General features: G+C 37.5%; 1 pseudogene; it reads right to left on the minus strand.

Moving 5' to 3' along the window:
- Window positions 1-180: 180 nt before the first annotated feature.
- The window catches only part of LOC103203401, an 87,560-nt pseudogene continuing 76,804 nt past the window's right edge, over window positions 181-10,936 (minus strand).

Raw genomic sequence — 10,936 nt, forward strand, 5'->3', positions numbered from 1 at the left:
TTCATGAATGGTTGGGTTTATTTCAATAGTAATTTGAAACTCCTGTCTCAGGCAAGGGTACTACCAATAATTATATCAGGAATAGATAATTTCCTACATAGTCAAATATATAAAATTTCCTTTTGAGTTTCCTCAATACTGATCAGCAAGCAGATTCAGTCCATATTTACTTTGATTTATCTATTGAGTTAACCCAAGCTTCTTCTTCAGACTCTGGTATCTCAAGTGGAGGAGGATGAGGGAGTCTGAAGTAGACCTTCACGGAGTCATAGGTGAACCACTGTAGTGCAGTCAGTGTGCCAATCATGATGATGTGGGCAAAGAGTCCCTTCCACACACCTTTAAATCCAAGTCTCTAGAGGACCTCAGAAGCACTGCTACCTTTCTCTTTGTTCAACATGGATACCACAGAATCAGCAGGGTGAGAAACAATTGCACAGAAGACTCTAGCTATATAACCTGCCACAAATGTTACAACAAGCTGTTCTGGCTTTGAACATTCACTTCGGGGCTTGGGAACCACATATTTGTACAATGCTTCAACAGTACATTCAAAGCAAGCAAACTTCATCATGGTGTATGGAATCTGTCTCATTCTCTTGTAGAATGTTTTAAGTCTTCTTTCTTAAACATTTGGGAGCTGCATCTCTCTGACTGTTGGCATAACCTGGCTAGGTTTGAATTTGAACTTTAGCAGATTCCACAGGAACCAGGGCTATGTCAGCAAAGAATGAGATCCATTTCTAACTGCGTCTTTAAGAATTTATAGGTCAGTTGGAACAGGTACATATGGTTCTTATTTAGCCTTACTTTAGTGCCAGAAAAGACTTGAAGTCTTTTCAATGATTTAAAAGCACATGCAGCAAGTAAAGATGATTGTAATGAAGAATTTGTTGCATGAAGGGATTGTTTTAATTATTTCAAAGTGAGGGCAAATTTATATAACATTAAAGCAGGACTTGGAAACAACGCTGCCCTGCTCAAACATGGCAGCGACCCACTCTAAAGATGGTGTCCAGCTGCACTGTTTTGAATGTGTGTCCCTTTCCACAGCTGTACACTAATCCAATCTCACACATCAGGCTCTAAAAGGGCTCATTACACTTCTTCCGGGTCTCATTATTTTTTTCCATTCTGTTTACCTCGAAGAATCACCCAAATTGTGAAAATTCAGATCTGTTTCTGTTTCACTTCATCAGTCGTGACAGAATTGGTTTGAAGCCTTGAATTGAAGGGTTAGTAAAGCATAGTGTTTATCACATTTGACTGTTAACCAAAAGATCATGAGTTTGAACCCACCATCACTCCGTGGGAGAAAGATAAGGCATTCTGCTTCTTTAAAGATTTACAGCCTTGGAAACCCTATGGGGACAGTTCTATTCTGTCGTATAAGCTTGCTATGAGTTGCAGGCAACTCAGTTGCAGTGGGTTTGGTTTTCTGATACGGGCCAGTAAGAGTTACCCTTAGGTCCATAACCTGGGGACTGCTTGCATACATGCAACTACAGATAAACCTATATATGTACATGCATGTACTCACATAGGCTCTCTTATGCACATACATGCATACATGTCTATCTATGTAACTACATACATATTTTTTGGCTGTTATTACTGTTGTTGCAGAATTACATATATTATGTTGTTGTTGTTGTTATGTGCCGTCGAGTCAGACCTGACTCATAGCGACCCCTCCTTGGGTTTCTGAGGCAATATCACTACCGAAGTAGGATTGCCCAACCTTCCTTCCGAGGAGTGGCTAGTGGGTTTGAACCGCCAGCCGTCTGGTTAACAGTCAAGTGCCTTAGCCACTATGTTACCAGAGCTCCCATATATTATAGCACTTACCAAAATTGTCCCTTCTTCTTAAGTACTTCTCAGTGTCTTCATTTACCTTGGTCAAGTTGTACAGATTTCACCCATATTTGGTATTGTCTTTCCCCACGCTAAGATTAACAAATGTCTACTACTTAGAAAGTGATTCCTTTTCCCTTCTCTTTCATCCCTGGTAATCATCAAAGAATGTTGCTCTCATGAGTGGATAACCAAAGTATGGTACATCCACACAATGGAATACTATGCCACATTAAAAATCAATGAGGGATACACAAATCACCCCACAATGTGGATGAACCTGAAGGACATTATGCTGAGTGAAATAAGTCAATCACAGAAAGACAAGTACTGTATGAGCCCATTACTGTAAAAAGACAAAGAAGGGTTTGCTTGGGAAAGGGAACTCACTTAGTAGGTTGCCGGGATGGGGAGAGAATGGAAGGGATTAATTTTGGGCTAGTTGGGGCCTATATGGTGATGTGGGTAGGAGGAGGGATATATGGGAAGGATCTGTGACCACCATGATAACATTAGGAAATGGGAGGACACCAAATTGTGCACATAAGAGATAGACAACAGATGCTAATACCAACCAATGTGTCCACAATACTGCATTGCCATTAACACCAAACACCAGGCTACAGATAAACACATAAACACCTGAGATGATCAGACAAGGGTCAGTGAACAGAAATATACTCTGGACCAATGATAGATTCAACTGAGGCTAATCTTGCACAGACACCAGTGATACAAAATACCTGTAATCCTTATAGAAACAGTAGAAGACAGACACAGAGTAATCCCTCACAGACAACCAGACACAATGGGAGAGAGATCCAATAGATCTACCATCTCAGGACCATAGTACTGGGCACACCAGACTCAACTGGCACAACAAAATACATAAAAGGCTTGCTCCACATCCTACATTGGTGAGTAGTAACTGGGGTCTTAAAAGCTTTCAGGCAGCCATCTAAGATGCAGCTAACTGTCTCCTAGTGTCGGAAGTGCAGAAGAACACACACACACACACACACACAAAAGGACATTTGGAAGCAGTCAGCCATAGGACACAATGGCCTTTGAGACCAGAAGAACTAGATGGTGCCTGGCTACCAATGCCAACCACTCAGGAAAGGATCAAATTTGGAGATCCTGGATAGGGTGGGAGGAAAATGTGGAACAAAATCCAAAAACTCAATAATGACCAGAATTACTGCTCAGATGAAATCTGGTGAGACCCTCAATACTATGGCCCTGGAATACATTCTGCACCTGGAATAAAACACAATCCCAGGGGCTGGCTCTCAGCCCAGATAGTTAACAAGATGTACATGCAGACCACTCATCCCAGGATGATGCACCCACATACTCTACGGTAATACATCTCTTAGAGCAATAGACCACAGGACGCCAGAAGACCAACATTCAAATTGAGGAAATGCAGAACAAACAGGAGTGAATAAATATAAGGGGCACTGGGGGAGGGTGACTGGGTAGGGAGGAGAGGAGACTGGGTTAGGCTTGGACATAGTAAATGGGGAATGAAACTAATGTACACAAAACATTGAATGTAAAACAAGCTCTTAAGTGATAGAGTAGTTGAACTGGTCAGCTTGGGACCATAGTTGCAGGGGATATTCAAGCTCAGTTGGCATAACATACTACACAAAACGTTGTTCTACCTCCTACTTTGGCGAGTAGCAACTAGAATGTTAGATGTTTGCAAGCAGCCATCTAGATTCAATGATGGGTCTCTTCTCATCCAGAGCAAAGAAGAATGAAGAAAACCAAAGATTCATGGAAAGAATTAGTCCTAGTGACTGGTATACCATGCAATCCACAGCCTATACAACTATGAGACCAGAAGAATTAGATGGTGCCTGGTTACCACTGTCAACCACTTGGAGAGGGATCTATGTAGGAGATCCTGGATAGAGAGAGAGAACAATGTAGAATAAAACTCAAAATCATTTGTGAAAAAAAAAAAAAAAAAGGTTTGCTGGTCTGATAGAGCCTGGTGGAACCACTGAGACTATGACCCCTAGCTGCCCTTCAGGTCTGGAATTGAACCCACACCTGTGGCTTCCAGCCAAACAAAAGACAGGCATATGAGTTGAACATTTACCTGAGGTAGATACACTCCTTGGAGAGAACAATCATGGGAGAAAGAACAGCTGTTTATGCACAGGGAGACAGCTCAGGGGGCAGGAGTACATGGAGGGATGGACACAGGGAAGAGGTAACTATCAGGAGGAAGTGGGAAGGGAGCTATTGCATTGGGGTAAATTGTAGGCAATGTCATGAGACAAAGTGTATGTGAATTGCTATATGGAAAGTGAATTTGTTCCATAAATTTTCACTCAAATTACAATTAAAAAAAAAAAAAAAGGAATGTTGCTCTCTTTTATATCTGTTCTTGTTTTTTTTTAATAGTGGGATCATACAATGTCCTTATGTAATTGATTTATTTCACTCAACAGAGTGTCTTCCAGATTCATCCATGTTATAAAGTGCTTGCAGACTCATGCCAGCATGAGTATCTAATGTTTGATAATATTATTAAAGGTCACAGAACAATTTTAATTTTCACATTGCTTTGTACAATTTTAGCTTTTATGATCAGTTTTACAGTCCTCCACTACTGTACAAAGTGAAAACTGTATTTTATCTCTAAAACAAGAATCGACAACTATGAGAAAGAAATATATGGAACATAAAAATGTGTTGGAAAACTCAGAGGAAGAGTTAAAGGTTAAGGTTGAGGAAATCTCCTAAAAAATAGTACAAAAAGGCAAAGAGAAAAATTATTAAAATATTAGAAGTATAGTCTAGGAAGCACAACATTCAAATAACAGACTTTCTAGCAAGGAAGAATGAAGGAAACAAAGGGAAGGAAACCATTAACAAAATAATATTTAAAAAATTCCATGAGTTCCCAAATTGCAAATGTTCCATTAAGGAATTTCAGAATATTTTGGAAGATGAAGATCCTATAATCTTTTGGGAAAAAAACATGAATTTCATACAAAAGTTCAAGAATTAGAACCATATTATTTTTTCAATAGCAACAAAAGATGCTGGAAGACAATAGAAAAATGTCTGAAATTCTTAAGGAAAATGATTTCTAACTCAGAATTCTAATAGTGTAGATAGGAGAAGGGCTTTTTTAGATATGAAATATGAAATATATGAAATATTTCAAATTTTTCATCTCAAGAACCTTTTAGGAGTCCATTGGAGGATGTGCTCCACCAAATAAGAGAGGAAAACAAAAAAGAGGAAAATATCAAGTCCATAAATTGAGGATCCAACACATCAGAGAGGTGAAGAGTAATGTTGGAGGGTGATTACAAAATGAAAGCTATGTAGTACCTAGGGTGCTACCATGCCAGACCTGGAGCAAGCAAAAAGGCTCAGGAAATAGTTTCAGAAAGACAAAATTGATTGAATATATCTTTCATGTTTTGAGACAATATTTATATAACTTGGGAATGTTTTTGATTATATTAATTGTAAGAACATAAAAACTAAGCAACAAAAAAAGATAATTTATTGTATAAAAAAAGAACAGCAATCATACATTGTTCAGACTATGTATTATTATGTTTACATAGCCATGGAAATGCAAACACTGAATACTGATGTAAACAAAATTATGATATTTGAAGGATAGCCAACTGGACATGTGGGTGTGGAGTAGATACATGGTGTATGGTTGAAAGAGAAATAAATTTTTATCTTTCATAGGAAGAATTCAAGATATAATACCCAAATTGAAACTTTAAGAAATAGAAATATAAACATGTTATTTAGAGATAAGGGAATAAATACTAGAAGGCAACAGTAAATGACAGGGTTTGCTGTTTTCATAATCACTGAATTTGACTCTATAAATTATTTGCGTGTATAACATTAATGACAACAAAAGGTATAGTGGAATATTTAAAAATGAGGTAGATTTATAAGCAGTAACTGATGAATAATAAGTTGAGAATGCAGTGTTTATAGGAATATGAAAAATGGGACTCATTTGGTAAAAAAAACCAAAAGATTTATACTTTTTTTTGAGGATGAACAAGAAAATAATCCATTAATGGTGTTTGCCTCTGGAGAGTAGAACTGGAAAATCTAGGGTGAGTGGAGGAGACTTCTTTTTTACTATATAGTTTTCTATATTGTTACCAATTATCATGACATTTTAAATAAAATTAAGTAATTTAAAAATGATAAAACTTCTAATGCAAAAGGAAAAAATGCACACTTACTCTTTGTATTTTATAAAATTTATACTAATTTGTCCTTTATTTGTAAACTGCAGCAAATACAATTTAGATCAACCTTTTTGAGTAAGAGCTAAAATCACATTCTCTTAACATGTACCTTTACATTTTGAAAAATGTAATCTACAAGACTGACCATTTCTCACAGCTGACTTTTCTGTTCAATAGTTTATCCATCTATTTATCGATTCATCAAACACTGAATACTTCATTTGTGTAGATGCCCAAATTTTTGTGAAACTGTCGGTTTCAAGATATAGAAAGAGAAAGTAAAACACAAGTATTAGAAAGACAAGATTGATCCATTTACAATGTAGTCAATCCTGCCCATCCTGCATTCTCCACCCTACATGACATACTGGAGACACTTGCCCTAGAGCAACATCAGGGCGTCAGCTTCAGTAAAAGCAAAATAGATTTATTGAGGGATAGAGAAGGTCCAGACCAGGAAGACATCCAAATTCAGAATGAAAATGACTACTCTGCTAGACAATGAGGAAGAAAACATATTTGTACAGTTGGAGCAGGAACTAAAAGTTATAAAGTTTTAACTGGTTGAAAGACAATCAGGGGAGTCAAAGGTAGTATACGTAAAAGTGAGAATTTATCAGGGATGGGTGGATAACATACATGTGAGATTACATGATTGGTTAAGGGTATATAATTGCAGGCATAAGTGTTCTTCAGTATATTATAGGATGGTTACAGGACAATGGCAGGACAGGTTTTTTTGGGTAACCCACTATAAAACTAGCTTTCTTAATCATGTCTGTTATCCATTATAAAGATTCATCAGTAACACTGTGCATCAAGACCCTTTGCCATCACATCTTACATCTGTCTGACCATAGCAGAAAGACTCTCTTAGAATAGATTGTGATATTCTGCACCTGATAGATCCCAGAAGGAGCTCTGGTGGGTTAGTGCCTAAGGCATCTGACTGCTAACTAGAAGGCTGGCAGTTCAAACCCACCAGCCACTCCCTGGAACGCAGGTTGGGCAATCTACTTCAGCAGTGATATCACCTTGGAAACCCAAGGAAGGGTCGCTATGAGTCAGACCTGACTCCATGGCAGTGGGTTTAGATCCCAGAGAAAAAGAATGTCTCCTTTAGGGTATATGGTTAAGTTAGCATCAGTTACAGGGACTGCTGTTAGAAAAGGCAGCTTTAAAATTCAACACGAATTCTAGACTCGTGTTGCTTTTGTTGCTAGGTGCCGTGCCATTGAGTCCTGACCTCATGTACAACAGAAAGAAACGCTACTGAGTCCTGTACTATGTTAAAAATTTCAAGACTCAGATTAAGATTTTAAAGTTGGAGTTAAGGCTCTCTACTTTCAGACCACTCTATTCACACACACCAAATGACTGATTTTAGACACTCACACACATGGGAGGATTGTCTCTATAAATTTTCCTCTTCCTGTGCCTATGGCAGACACACAAGCAAATACTTTTCACAAAATCTAATTAGCTTTCATTTGGGTTTGCCGTAAGTAATTACAGATTTTTTTTCCCTTCAAATCTTTGCTTTTAGAAAGTAATTTAATAACAAAACAGCTTTTTATATTGTAAAGAAATAAAAATAGCTACTTTAAAATGACAGACTGTCTATTGAACTAATTGAATTTGTACATTTTCAATAGAATCTTTACAATGAAGGGAATTTGTAAAATTTTGAAATATAAATGTTACTACCAGTTCCATTTCCAAAGACAGAGATACAAAATACACTTTCAATAATTAATCAATAAAGTAGAAAGGCATATCATCTCCTTCCTCTGCCAGCCCTGGCGGCACAGTGGTTAAGACCTCAGCTGCTAACCAAAGGGTCCGCAGTTCCAATCCATCAGTCCTTCTCAGGTTTTGTAAAGATTACAGCCTTGGAAATTATATGTGGGCAGTTCTACTGTTTCTTATAATGTCACTATAAGTCAGATTCAACTGGAAGGCAATGAATTCTACCTCTTTCCTAGGCACACACTCCTATTGTTTACAGTGGTTTAGTTCTTTTGAGTCTGTAATTGCTTTTGTCTACTCACTTCAAAGCCATATTCAACTCCAGGGCTCAAACACAATACAGTGGACTGGTGTCTGCTTACTAGAGTTGAAATGCTCTGTTTCAGAATTACCTTAACAGCTAACCTTGTTTGTCTAACTTTATCATCCTGACCTACTTCATTCGTTTATTTTTGTGAAAACGGAGACTTATGCTGCTGATCCTCCTGAAAGGCTTCTACTAGAGTTCAGATAAAAATAATTATCATTCTGATAAATTGCTCCTTTTATGTCAGCTGTTCTGGGCAAGAGCAGAAGAAATAAAATACTTACATCTCTTTAAGTAATTCTGGGGAGCACAGAGCTTTTGACTTTAAAACATGTTTTAAAGTGTCACTTAAAACTCTAATAAAAATAAATAATCTTTCTACCAGACTTCCTATTGTCAACATCTCCCAGAAACATTTCATAACAGCTACCTACTGTTGATAGTTAACTCTGTATAAAGTAAAAGACAATGGGGGGAAAGGGAGAGAAATTGGATCACATGCATTTTATTCAAGGTATTTTCCTTCTACCTCCTTCTTATTTGATCCAATATTAGGGGATGGAGAAAAGTTATTGTTGCAAGTAGCTTACAGAAAACTGAGTGATGTATTAAGAACAGAGAGAAAGAAAAAAAAAATTCAGTAGCATATACATTCTAGGAAAAAGTGGAAAAGACCAGAACTCAATTGGACTGCTCTTAAGGATTGCTGTTGTTAGGCAACATCCAGTTGGCTCTGACTCATAGCGACCCTGTGTACAAAAGAATGAAACACTGTCCAATCCTACATTATCCTCACAATTGCCATGCTTGAGCCCATGGTTGCAGCCACTGACTGTGTCAATTCATCTTATTAAGGCTCTCCCCCTTTCTCGCTGACCCTCTACTTTACTAGGCATGATATACTTCTCCAGGGAACAATCTCTCCTGACAACATGGCCAAAGTACAAGAGACAAGTCTGGCCATTCTCACTTCTCAGGAGCAGTCTGGCTGTACTTCGTCCAAGACAGATTTGTTCATTCTTCTGGCAGTCCCTAATATATTCAATATTCTTTGCTAACACCTTCATGAGAATTAATCTTTCCTTAATAACCACCCATATATAAAAAAATATTCCAACTCATAACAATAGTATAGGACAGAGTAGAACTGTCCCATAGGGTTTTCAAGGCTGTAATCTTTCCAGAAGCAGATTGCCACATCTTCCTCCCATGGAGCAGCTAGTGGATTCCAACAGGCAACCTTTTGATTACCAGCCAGGCACTTAACCATTTCACCACCAGGACACTTTATTACCCACAAGGATCTTCTTATTGTTTTTCTCAGATGGAAACCATCACTTGAAGATTTTGAATACCAAATAACTTGCAGGGATTAAGTACAAATTCATCTCTCGGTCTTTAATAATTGATGAATATAGGTAACAAATAAAGCATATATCATGAAATAACTGGAGGTAGCTTAGATAGTTGGTATTTTTCCAGCCAAAAGTTGGAATTTTAGCATTTTTATGTCACTTCTGATAGTTTTACCAGAGAAAAACTACAATGCCCATTATGTTTTTCAAACATTGAACCTTTTTGTAGATGCTGTTGTTAAGTGCTGTCAAGTTGGTCCCGACTCAAAGGGAACCCATGTGACAGAGTGAAACTGCCCCCCCACCCCTGTTCAGTGCTCCAAGCAGTAATCCTTATGGAACCATATTGCCATGTCTTTCTTTCGTCTACCCACTGAGTAGGTTCACACAATCAACTTTTTGACTGTATAAACCAAAAACCCAAACGTCTTGCCATCGAGTTGATTCTGATTCATAGCAACCCTAAAAGACGAAGTAGAACTGCCCCATAGGTTTTTCAAGGATGTAAATCTTTACAGAAACAGTCTCCCACAGAGCAGCTAGTAAGATCAAACTTTTGACCTTTGGGTTATCAGTGGAGTGTTTAAATCACTGTGTCACTAGAACTCCTTCTCTTTTTGTAGACCAATTTTTAATTTCCCAGATTAGAATCTTAGAATAAGAACCAATCCCAATGTAAACAAGGGAAATGATCATTAAGTTCAAAACTAAAAGCCAGTTCTGATTTTGAAATTATCAAAAGCAATGTATTTACTTAATTCAATGGTACTCTTAATTTATTGACCATAACTCATCTTAACATTAAAACCATTCTTCTGATTATATGAACAAAACCAGTAAAATATAAAATTATTTATTTCTTCATTGCTTTTAAAATTTTTGGAAAAGAAGGAAATCAATGATATCAGGGAGAAGATAGATGAATAAAACAATAGGCAAAACTGTAATACTTTAAATTGGTGGTTTTCAGACTGTTTCACTGAGCCCTACAATTGCTTCTGATGAATTCAGGTGCCTGGAAAGGACTAGGAGGAGATGAGTAGTGGGCCTTGGAAAATTTTAGGTTTTTTTTGAAATCTATTTAAATAGAATAGCTATGATTGTACCTGGTGTATAAATTAGAGTTCCCTGCAATATTTCATTTGAAGAAAGGACTCTTCTGCTAAAATTGTCCTTGAAAGTGAGTACTTTAAAATAGTAACAGAGTCCTTGGGTGGTACAAATGGTTTATATACTCAGCTGCTGACAGAAAGTTTGAAGGTTCGAGTCTTCCTAGAGGAGCCTTGGAAGAAAGGCTTGGTGATCTACTTTGCATCTCTACAGCAGCTCTGCTCTAACATATGTGGGTTTCCACCAATCAGAATTCACTCAACGGCAACTTCTTTTTCAAGTAATAAAAGTACTGGAATCTG

This window comes from Orycteropus afer, unplaced genomic scaffold, assembly GCF_000298275.1.
Source record: "Orycteropus afer afer isolate SDZICR_OR568_19922 unplaced genomic scaffold, OryAfe1.0 scaffold00215, whole genome shotgun sequence".
Classification (NCBI taxonomy): domain Eukaryota; kingdom Metazoa; phylum Chordata; class Mammalia; order Tubulidentata; family Orycteropodidae; genus Orycteropus; species Orycteropus afer.